Source organism: Leptonychotes weddellii, chromosome 2 (assembly GCF_054177405.1).
Source record: "Leptonychotes weddellii isolate Sample4059 chromosome 2, ASM5417740v2, whole genome shotgun sequence".
NCBI lineage: Eukaryota > Metazoa > Chordata > Mammalia > Carnivora > Phocidae > Leptonychotes > Leptonychotes weddellii.
In genome coordinates, this window is record NC_138370.1 from 98122437 (window position 1) to 98133530 (window position 11094).

Below are 11094 nucleotides of genomic sequence, written 5' to 3' on the forward strand. Positions count from 1 at the left end.
TGTTGAGCAATTTCTAGGTTTCATATGGTAGAAGACCAGAACCTGTGCCTGCTTAGGGTGGCACAAGAACAAAGCCTGGAAAGTTCAACTGAAGGTTTACCAACTGCAAAACTAATGAGGGTTCACAGTGCCACACTTGTCAGCATGGCTTTCAAGGAAATAATCATCCAATTTGCATCATTAAGACATAGCTAGTTTGTTTCTATATACTGCTGAGAGATGCTCTCAGAATGACTCATAAAACACACAAGACAAATGTCTAGCAACATTGAACAAATTTACAAATAATTTTACCCTCTTGGGGCACCTGGGTGGCTCAGTCGTTAAGCATCTGTCTTCGGCTCAGGTCATGATCCCAGGGTCCTGGGATCGAGCCCCGCATCGGGCTCCCTGCTCGGCGCAGAGCCTGCTTCTCCCTCTGCCTGCCACTCCCCCTGCTTGTGTTCCTGCTCTCTCTCTGTCAAATAAATAAAATCTTAAAAAAAAATAATAATTTTACCCTCTTGAGATTTTAGGGGGAAGAAAGTATCATGGCAGACTTCAAATATGTGTCTTGGCTTTTACCATGCTAGCAGTCATTCATCCCAGCACAGCTGCTCTCTCCATTTCCCCTCTACTTGGAAAATTCATTAAATCCTCACAATAACCCTTTTTGGTAGGTACTAAGGGTACCCTTTCTTTAAAGATAAGGAAACCGAGGTGCAGAGAGGTTTAGTAACTTAGTCAATGTCACACAGCTAATAAATGGCACAGGGAGAATTCGAACCCATGATAGTCTGTTTTCAGGACTCATGTTCTTGACCGCTATGCTGTTTTGCCTCTCTTCATAACAACCCTAAGACTACCACTGCCGTCCTCCTCTAAGGCTGAAGAAGCCAAGATGCTGAACGGTCAAATTGTTTATTAAATGTAATTCTCCTAATTAACAGGTCAGGCTCAGTTTTGAACCCATTCTGACCTCAAGACACTTTTCATAATTCCATCTGTCTTAGACAGTGCCCTGATGCTAGATCACTGTGCTCCCCTCCTTTTAAAAACTTTATCCACATAACAAAACAAAAACAAAAAAAAACCTTTATCCACAGGATAAAGACCAAACTTCTAAGTCCTAGCCCCAACATTCTAAATTCATCTATTCCTTCACAAGTACCCTAAATTTGAGCCATAAAGAACCAAAGTTACTTTTCCCAGCTTCTAAATTATCTCTCAAAAAGATCCCAATTGCCAGTTCATTTATAAATGAGTTCAAGGCTAAAACACTTTTTTACTAACTATAATTCTCAGACATTTTCAGAGTTAGAGTTAACAAGGCTGACAGTGACTCCTTGTTTATCTTTAAAAGTAAAATGATTGATTTTAGAAATAACAACTAAGTTCTTCAGTGCTTTATGTGATCAAGAAACATCTGATTCTAGGTGCTGGACAAGAGGTGACTGGAATGTGGTCTCTGTCTTTCAAGGGCTCATATTATAGTAGGAGAAACAAATATGGAAGTGAGTCATGACAGCAGGGTTGTAACTGCTCTCCCCCGGGGAATGCAAGGGACTGTGAAGGAGGTTAGCTTGGGGGTAGGTAGCAAAGTGTTTGTGGGGTGTCACGGGGTACCAGCTAACACACTTAGTAAATGCTCAATTTGCTAGACTCTTCGCTAACGACGTGTTTCTGCCCTTTACCAGTGTGCTAAACTACTTCATCATGATGGAGATATTACAGCAGAGTAGTCAGGATGAGTAGGAGGTTAGCAAGCAGCAGAAGAGTTATAAGGACATTCCAGAGAGAGAAAAATGTATCTGTAGATTGTGAAGGAACACAGAAAAGAAAGTGGTCTGGAAATAAAATTAATATAGAATAACCGTAAAGATGAGATTGGAAGGTGGCAGGGGCCAGATCAGGGTGGAAATTTTTATGAGAGTCGTGGTCACAATTACATTTAATTTTTTTTCAATTTTTATTTAGAAATAATTGCAAACTCATAGAAATAATTGCAAACTCTTAGAAAAATTGCAAGAGTAAGAATAATGCAAAGAAACCCATATACCTATATTTACCTATTGTTAATATTTTATACATTTGCTTCATCATTTTTTTTTATTAGAGAGAGAGAGAGAAAGCAAGGGACAGATGGAGAGGGAGAGAGAGAGAGAATCCCAAGCAGGCTCCATGCTCCCCACAGAGCCCAAAGTGGGGCTCAATCCCACGACTCCTAGATCACAACCCTAAGCCAAAATCAAGAGTCCCACACCCAACCGACTGAGCCACCCAGGTGCCCCTGCTTTATCATTTTTTTTATCTTATCTATTTTCTATGCTTACCTCTCTACATATCTATATCTATCCAAAATATTTAAGATATGTATAATATGTAGAGATATATAATTTTGAGCCATTTGTGGGTAAGTTACACATATCATGGTTCTTCATCTAGTATTTCAGTGTATATTTCCTAAGAATTGGGTTGTTCTCTTACATAACCATAGTACAGTTATTAACATTGGTAAATTTAATATTGTTACAACATTTCTAATTGATCACCTGTATTTCAATTTAGTTAACTGATCCAATAATATCATTCACAGATTTTTTTCCTTCTAGTACTGAATCCAATCTAGGGTCAGGTATGGCATTTAGTTTCATATCTCTATCTCTCTTTAAATAACAGATTTATTGAGGGTTTAGTTTATTTGTTTTTATTTTTATGTTTAGGCACTGGCTTTGCCATGAACATTGTGTTTGTGTACAAGAAAACTATATAAAGGACTTAAATACCTTTGGAGAGATCTTTCAAAAACTATAATAATGGACAACTCACCACACAGCCTTTGCATGTCAGGTGGGAAGAGAGTTGCTAAACAAATTCAGACTGGAAAAAATACAATGAGGACAAATGCTCCCAGACAACATGATGGGAGAAGAACAGAATTTAGTGTCATCTTTTAGAATTAGAAATGCCAAATTGGTACATTCCTTGTGGAAAACTTTGTTTTAAATGAAGCACACATAGTACGTAAAGTCTGAGTAGTAAGACTGAATAAGAAGAAACTATAGAATATACAACCTTCAATAACATTCTTACAGTTGTTACATTTGTAATTTAATCATAAAACATTTGAGATTTACAAACCACATTATTCTAGTCTGTTTGATTTGACATTCTGAAATTCCTTAGACTATTTTGTGAATATATTTGTACCCTTTGTCAATTTTTCTTTGAAATAAAACTGCAACCAGATTTGAACCATCCTTGCAAGATGTATTTTGCATTATGAATACGTTCACATGATATGTCTGAGACTTGCTTCACAATAAATCAATGCAGAATGGGGATGATGGAAAGTGGGTTGGATGTAGATGAAACAAGATTTGTGCTTAACTTCTGTAGGTATTGTCCATAATAAATGTCCATAATACAAAAATAAAAAGAGGGAAACTGCATATGGTAATGAAATGTGTTCAGTGTAGGTCACTACTTTTATTTGCTTGCATTGTGAAACATGGTTTTAAAAATTTCATCTTGGTTCCTAGATAAAATCATTTCAATTATCCTTTATTTCAAACACAATGTTTGGCCTAAATGTTAAAAATATTTTATCATAGTGGGGTGCCTGGGTGGCTCAGTTATTAAGCGTCTGCCTTCAGCTCAGGTCATGATCCCAGGGTCCTGGGATGGAGCCCCGCATCGGGCTCCCTGCTCAGCAGGAAGCCTGCTCCTCCCTCTCCCACTCCCACTTGTGTTCCCTCTCTCGCTGTTTCTCTCTGTGTAAAGTAAATCTTTAAAAAAATATTTTATCATACAGATTATTTATTATAAAAAAAAACATGGTTTGCATCCTTGTTTTTAGACTCCTCTTCAATGAAATACCATTGAGTCAATTTGTTACATTCCTATTATATTTCAGGTTATCATGCTAGTTGTTGCAAAGGATATTTATTTCACATATCACACAGTTCAAGTGTTTAGTTCAGTGACTTTTACCAAATGGTGCAACCACCATCATAAATCAGTTTTAAAACATTTTCATCCCCCCAGTAAGATCCCTAATGCCCTTTTAAAGTTAATCCTCATTCCTACTCCCAGCCCCAGGCAATCACCCATCTACCTTCTGTTCATATATATTTACCTTTTACGAAACACTTCATATAAATGGAATCATTTAATACATTGTTTCAGCAAAATGTTTTTTAACTGTGCTTTATCTGTGCTATACCATGTGTCGGTGGTTTGTTCCTTTTCATTATTGAATAGTATTTCACTGTATGGATCTACCATATTTTGTCTATTCATTCACCAGTTAATAGACATTTAGGTTGCTTCCAGTTTGGGGCTATAATGAATCATGCTGATAGGAAAATTCTCTTTCTTTGTTTTCTTTTCTCTTTCAGAGATACCTGGGGATAGAATTGCTGAGAAGTAAGGTAGTTTTATGTTTAACTTTTTGAAAAGCCACAAAACTGGGGGCGCCTGGGTGGCTCAGTCATTGGGTGTCTGCCTTTGGCTTAGGTTATGATCCCAGGGTCCTGGGATGGAGCCCCGCATTGGGCTCCCTGCTCAGAGGGAGGCCTGCTTCTCCCTCTCCCACTCCCCCTGTTTGTGTCCCCTCTCTCACTGTCTCTCTCTGTGTCAAATAAATAAAATCTTAAAAAGAAAAACAAAAGAAAAGCCACAAAACTGTTTCCAAAGTGATGGTAACATTTCATATAACCACCATCGATATACAGTGCTTTCATTTCTCCACATCTTCACCAATATGTGTTATTTTCTGTCGATTTATTATGATCATTTATTATAGTCTATATTTTTTCTTATTTCTCATTCTAGTGTGAAATGGTATCTCCAAGGTTTTATTTTGGATTTCCCTAATGTTAAACATCTTTTCATGTGCTTATTAGCCATTTATGTATATTCTTTTTAAAAATGTCTGTTTACATCTTTTATCCACTTTTATCCACTTTTTCATTGGTTTTATTATCAGTTTGGACTCACAAATTACTAATCTTTCCAAAGGTGTATAATTCATTACTGGATTTAATTATTTTGAGGTTCAAATTATTCCAGATTGGGCCAGTAGGAACCTCTTCAAGATGGCTCCTTGAGACATTCGCCCATTCTTTTCTCAACAACTCCTAACTTTTTGGCATAACAAGGCTCATCTTGTATCTACACTGCCCTAGTTCCAGAAACAGTCATTTTGTGATGAGCCCCAGTTCCTTTTAATGGGAATGATATTGGAGACCGAGGTCTGGGTGCAACTACACTTTGAAGAGATTAGTCTGGAAGCTGTCTGAAGGGTGTATTTGTTCTCTATTGCTATGTGATAAATTATCTTAAAACTTAGTGGCTAAAATTAAAAGGTTTCATGGTGTTTGTGGATCAGAGAGTCAGGAGCAGTTTAGCTGGGTGGCTCTAGCTAACGATTTTTCAGGAGGTTATGTCAAGATGTCATGCAAGGCTACAGTCATCTAAAGGCCTGACTGGAGCAGGAATGTCTGTTTCCAAGATGGCTCACTTACATGGCTATTGGCAGGATGGGCCAGATTCTTGCTATTAGTAGGAGGCCTCGGTTCCTTGCTTGTGTGTCCTGACAACATGGCAGCTGGCTTCTCCTGGAACCAGTGATCCGAAAGAGAGCAAAGCAGAAGCCACAATGCTTTTTATGACCTAGCTTCAAAAGCTGCATCCCAGTAGCCCAGTGGTCACATGAGTCAGCCATATTCAATGTGGAAGGGAACTACAGAAAGAATCAGTAAGGGAGACCACACAACGTCAAGGTCATAAGGACACTTTTTTTCTATGTTATTTTGAGATTTCTTGTATTACTTTTCACATCCAGGCCTACCACCCTCTAGATTGTTTTTTACATGTGGTGTGCGACAAGGAGTCATGGCTCATTTATTTCCGTATGTTGATATTCAACGGATGCAACACCAGTTATGGAAAATTCCACCCGTTCCCCCACCGTATTACAGTGGCATCTTTGTCACAGTTCAGGTGCCTTCATGTGTGTGAGGCTGCTTCACTGGTCTGTTTGACTTTGTGCTGATCCCACACTGTCTTGCTTACTGTAGCTTTATGAGGAGATTTGACATCTTGGTATCATGATCGTTTTGGCTATTCTGGCCCTTTGCTTTTACAAATACATTTATTATTATTATATTTATTTATTTATTTGTTTGTTTGTTTATTTTTAGCTTTTGCCACCTTTTGCAAGTACGGATGCTCAGGCCCAACCCTGGTAAGATTCTGATTTAACTGGTCTGGGGTGGAGCCTATTCATCAGCATTTTTATCAAACTCCCCAGGTGAGTCTCAAATACTGCCAGAGTTAAGATTCACTGATCTAGTTGAACTTTCTTCTGTGACAGCAGGAAAAATCGAGGCCCAAAGAAGTTAAATGCTTACCAACAGTTACACAGAGAAGGTAATTGCAGAATCAAGGCTCCAACTCAGGTGCTGTCTTCCAGTTCAGTCCTCTTTCCACCACCTATAATTATTCCTGGATATGCCCAGCAGATGAACAGCAGAAAGCAGGGGGGTGGGGGAATATTAGGTTAATAGTTCATGGACACAGCCAAGATGTTCAGCATCTTATCCCACTGTAAGAGTGCGGTAAGAAAGCTGTGCAGAGTCCTGAGAGATCCTCTCTCTACATCCTTGACAAATGAGGAAACTAAGGCCCAGAGAGGTCATATGGTCAGTTCCTGGCAGGGACACTGGTGTCTGAAGTGTGTCATGCCTCTAGTCCCGTCCTCACTTTCCCACTATGTTTGGCTTTCTACCCAGGTACGCTCACTCTCACCACCAGCTTTAGCTCTGGTCCCTTAGAAGTTTTTGTCTACAACTTACCTCTACATACGTCATGGGATGATTCCTGAAAGAAGCAAAGCCTTATTGTTTCCTATACAATTACATGTCTTATTAACAGAGCAGAAAGAACTTACACTCATGTGGCTAAATGGTATTAAGCTAATCTCAGGCCCCCAGAGAAATTATCTTTAATTTAGTTTAACTCTTGTCTTCAAGATTTTTAATGCGAAGATCTTTATTTCCCCACAATGGGGCAGCAAAGAGCTTTTTCAATACACAGTTAATAGCGTGTTGAAAATCTAATAGTGGCAGTACTTTTTATTTTTAAAGAAACTTCCTTAAGCTCTTTTTTTTTTCCTTAAGTGCACAGGCAAGGAATTACAAGCATAGCATTTCATTTAGACCAAATTATTCTTAAAGTTTTTACCAGAGATTGGCATATACTAGCCATTGACTATACTCCATTGCCGTTAAAGGTTATTAAAGATATTATTTAAAGATAATCTTTAAATAAGAGAATAGCTTAAAATAGATGAATATTTAAAAACAATACCATTTAGGGGCACCTGGGTGGCTGAGTTGGTTAAGCATCTGCCTTCCGCTCAGGTCATGATCCCAGGGTCCTGGGATGGAGCCCAACATTGGGCTCCCTGAAGAGCGGGGAGCCTGCTTCTCCCTTTCCCTCTGCCCCTCCCCCTGCTCGTGCTCTCTCTCTCTCTCTCTCAAATAAATAAAATCTTTAAAAAAATACCATTTAGGGGCGCCTGGGTGGCTCAGTCGGTTAAGCGGCTGCCTTCGGCTTGGATCATGATTCCAGGGTCCTGGGATGGAGCCCCATGTCGGGCTCGCTGCTCAGCGGGGAGTCTGCTTCTCCCTCTGCCTCTGCCTCTCCCCCTGCTTATGCTCTCTCTCTGTCAAATAAAGAAATAAAATTTAAAAAAAAATACCATTTAACTTAGGTGCTTGAAACTATAGGAAATAGGAACCCCTACCTTTGATGTTTTAGGTAAGCCCTTAAAATCTGGCATCTTGCTCTCAATTTTCCTTGATCATATGGGAGAATCAGACCAGGCATCCAAACATGTGGGTTCTGATTCTGGATCTAAGAGTCCTTGGGCTGGTCATTTCACTACTGATATTTCCATCTCCTCATCTATTAGGAGACTAAATTAAATCATCTCTAAGCCTCCTTTTAGCTCTAATGTTCTGTCGTATAAAAACCCTAGCCTATCATCATTTTAGACTAAAGAAGTTTCAATTAAAAATGCTCAGTGTGCTTTCAGAGCTACAAAAGCTTTCATTTTACAGATGAATATTAAAATATCTTGAACCAAACAGGCTCAATGCTGTAAGAAATCACAATCATAACTCAATTGATTACACGTGAGCAATTCGTAATCTGGTAGGTATTATTCATTCATTTACTTTTAAAGGAAAAGACGTGCATTACAGAAAAGTTGAGAAACAGAAGAGTTGAGAGCAAAACAAAACTGTAATTTTACTATCCAAAGTTCTGTCAGTCTATAATTCTAGAAGAAGGGATCATAGTGTATTTAGATTTTCATCTTCCTTTTAAAATTATATTGCAATATTGTGAACCCTTCTGATGCCGTTGAAGGTTATTAAGAATAATATTTGTTAGATAACACTCCATTATTCCACCCTTGCCCTATTCTGATTATTCTTAACACAGTAGCCGGAGAGAATCCATTCAACTGAAAGTCACATCATGTTCCTTCTCTATTCAAAACCCTCTATGGCTTCCATCTCACTCAGATTGAGCCATCGTCTCTGTCATCTGTCCTCTCTTCCAACTTTATGATTTCCTCTCCTACTACCATTCTTTCTTGTTCACTCTGCTCCAGATGTTCTGTTCCTCCAACATTTCAGACACATCCCTGCAATGAGGCCTGTGGACTTCCTGTTCCTTCTGCCTAGATGTCTGCCTAGATGTTTGCTCTTCACTTCCCCTGGGTCTTAACTCAAATATCAGCTTCCCAGGGGCGCCTGGGTGGCTCAGTTGGTTAAGCTACTGCCTTCGGCTCAGGTCATGATCCTGGAGTCCCTGGATCGAGTCCCGCATCGGGCTCCCTGCTCGGCGGGGAGTCTGCTTCTCTCTCTAGCCCTCCTCCCTCTCATGTGCTCTCTCTTTCTCATTCTCTCTCTCTCAAATAAATAAATAAATAAAAATCTTAAAAAAAAAATACATCAGCTTCCCAGTGAAGCTTTCTCTGTCCTCTGTACCTAAAAATGCAACCTCCCCCTGGTTTTTTGCCTCCCTTCCCTGGTTTTATTTTGGTCTTTAACATTTATGACTAATATGCTACACATTTTATATATCTTATTCACTGTCATGTTTTCCTCTTTTGGAAATTAAGCTCTTTCATGTCAGAGATCTTTGTTTTGGTTGCTTCTATGCCCCAACATCTAGAAGGGGTCTCATAATTATTTCATGTGTGAATGAGTATGGCTATTACATTGCCCATAGTGTTGAGCATTTGGATTGCTTGTCTTTTCTTTCCTTTTCTCTTTTGCTATCAAGTATATCACTGCAGTGAATAATGAATAACTTATCCAAAACTGTTTTTATCTTTCAATATTACCCATGGCTATATCTTAGAAGTAGAACTGATTGAGCAAAATGGGATGAACACTTACTTAAGAAAACTTCTGGGAGGAATGAGTTTTGATTTACAGAAGAGTTGCAAAGATAGTGCAGAGAATTCATGCATTCCCTTCATCCAGCTTCCCCTAGTTTTGACATCTTGCATAACCATGGTACACTTGTCAAAAATGAAGACATTAACACTGAAGACAATGATATGAACTAAACTCCAGACTTCACTGGATTCTCAGGTTTATCCGTTAATGTGGTATTCTATTCCAGAATCCAATGTAGGATACTACTCTGCATTTAGGAACAAATACTTTAAAAACTTTCATGCATATTAAATTTTCTCCAGAAATGTAGCTTCAGTCTAATTGCCAACAGCAGTATATGAATGCTTCTCTCTTATCAATATTTGGTATTTTCCTTTTAAGATGTATCTTTAAAATTTGATGGGTAAAAAATAGTATCTTATTACTATTTTAGTTGCATTTTCAATGAATTTAAACATTCTTTCATATATTGGCCATTTGTATTTTCAAAATTTTGTGTGTCTTTCACCTATTTTTATTTATTTTTTTAGTAGGCTCCATGCCCAATGTGGGGCTTGAACTCCCAACCCTGAGATCAAGAGTCCCATGCTCTATCCACCAACCCAGCCAGGAAGTCCCTCCCTATTTTTAAAACTGGGTATTCCACTCACTGAATTATAAGCACTCTCTATATTAGGAATATTAAATTTTTGTCAAGACTGATATATTTTTCATGATTTGCCAACTGTCATTTTAGAACATGGGAGTTTTCTGTTTTTATGTCATCAAATCTACTCTGCTTTATATTTGTGATTGAATGTATTTTTTATGCTTAGAAAAGCAGCTCCCATTCCCATATCAAATGTTTCATAGATAGATACTTACATACATAGAATATACATACATACAATATTATTTCTATTTTTTAGACCTAACTCTTAGATTTGGGTATATGAAAAGAGAGAAAATGTGTTTTTTTTTTTTTTAATTTTTATGTTATCAGCCTCCTTTGAGCTGTTCTCATTTTTTAAAAAGAATTTATTAATTTATTTGAGGGGGCAGGGAGTGAGCACAAGCAGGGGGAGCAGCAGGCAGAAAGAGAAGCAGGCTCCCCGCTGAGCAGGGAACCCGACGCAGGACTCAATCCCAGGACCCTGGGATCATGACCTGAGCTGAAGTTAGACCCTTAACCAACTGAGCCACCCAGGTGCCCCTAGTAATTCATTATTTTAAAGATAGTATTGACCCAGAAATAAAAAGCTCATCTATATGGTCCAATAATTTTCAACAAGGGTACCAAGATCATTCGACAGGGAAAAGATAGTCTCTTCAACAAACAGTGCTGGGGAAACCGTAACCACATGCAAAAAAATGAAGTTAGACCTTACTTTACACCACATACAAAAATCGGCTCAAAATGGATCGAAGACCTAAACAAAAAAGCTGAAACTCTAACATTCTTGGAAGAAAAGGGGGAAAGTTTTGTGACATTGGATATGACAACTATTTCTTGATAGGACACGAAAGGTACGGGCAACAAAAGAAAAAATAGACACATTGGACTTCATGAAAATTAAAAACTTGTGCATCAAGTGTTTTAAACTGGCAGGAGGTGGAGCAGATTGTAGGAGCTGAGGGTTTAAATAAACGGAGT